This window comes from Topomyia yanbarensis, chromosome 2 (assembly GCF_030247195.1).
Source record: "Topomyia yanbarensis strain Yona2022 chromosome 2, ASM3024719v1, whole genome shotgun sequence".
NCBI lineage: Eukaryota > Metazoa > Arthropoda > Insecta > Diptera > Culicidae > Topomyia > Topomyia yanbarensis.
This window is the reverse complement of record NC_080671.1, coordinates 409,839,385-409,840,669: the sequence shown is the minus strand read 5'-3', so window position 1 is coordinate 409,840,669 and position 1,285 is coordinate 409,839,385.

Here is a 1,285-nt window from a genome sequence, read left to right as displayed (position 1 = left end):
AGCTTCAGCACACCGATCCAGAGATGCCAAACATAGCGACTTATATCTCTTTACAACCATCTTCGCAGGGTTTCTTATCCTTCTTGGTGATACTTGTTCCTAATTCTCTAGTAGCTGGTACTGAGAGTTTCCCAGTGGCAGAATTTCTCCCGATACCGGAGGCCGTTTTCGTGAGCAATTTAGTTCTCAGTCACTCTGGCGCAGCAATCACCTACGGTGCAATTTCTCTATCTGCTATCCCGATTTTCTTTGAAATAAGTGGGGAGTTTGAAGGCGACGGACGAAGCGTTTTCTGTACATGCAAATCGGGTAACTGAGCAGACGATTTATTGGGGAATTCAACCCGTCTCTATCACATCAAAATGCACTGAATATTTTCGATGGTTCTAAATTGGTAAAAAAAAGAGAAAACCCCGATTTTCAAAAAAAAAAACGTTTGACTATCGCTCATTTCATGTCAATTCCGGCTGTAGATATGTGAAATCAGATGAAGCATGGTTTTTGAAGGCAACAGACAAATCATCTATTTAGTATACTTCATATCAAGACCAGTATCACAGACAAACAAACGTAACAACTCGAAGAAAATTCTACAAAAATCATCGCCCACGGTATACTACCGATATCTGTTGAACACATTGCACAAAATATGATTCTGGCAACCATGGGAAATATTTTTTTTCATCCGAAGTCCTGGCAACAATGCCCACATCGCTTGTCAACTGCAAGATAGTATAGATAAAAGGTAGGAGCATTGATGCAGTTGTTAAATTTGAAGAGCGAAATATAAATATCGCCTATGTCACGTACTTCAATTCCCATAGAATAATGATTGCAATTGACAAATTTAAAGAATGCAGAGCTACGACTGCATTTTTAAAACCCAACACAACAATTTATTGTTACGGAAAATTAGGCATCGCCAAAATTGTTTTTTTTTTCGTATGAAGAAATCAATTCTTGTCGTTAATTGGTCGTATGATTGACTTTTGTCACTATTTACTCTTCTTTGCCGACGCTCTTTTGGAATCCAGGGAACATCAGGTACTATTTATTTTATTTTTCAGGCTGGCATTTACTTTTACTATCAGAACAAGGCTATGCAGCCTATTTTTAAAGAGTTGGTTATGTTATCGAGGTCATCATTGGATCAAGATCGTGGAGATACAACCCCCAAAATTTCCTTGCCAATATCAGGATCAATTCACATCAACGATTTCATTTTTAGTTTTCCGCAAGTAAAAGCTCATCACGCAGGCTATGGGAGAATTTAATTTTATAAAAT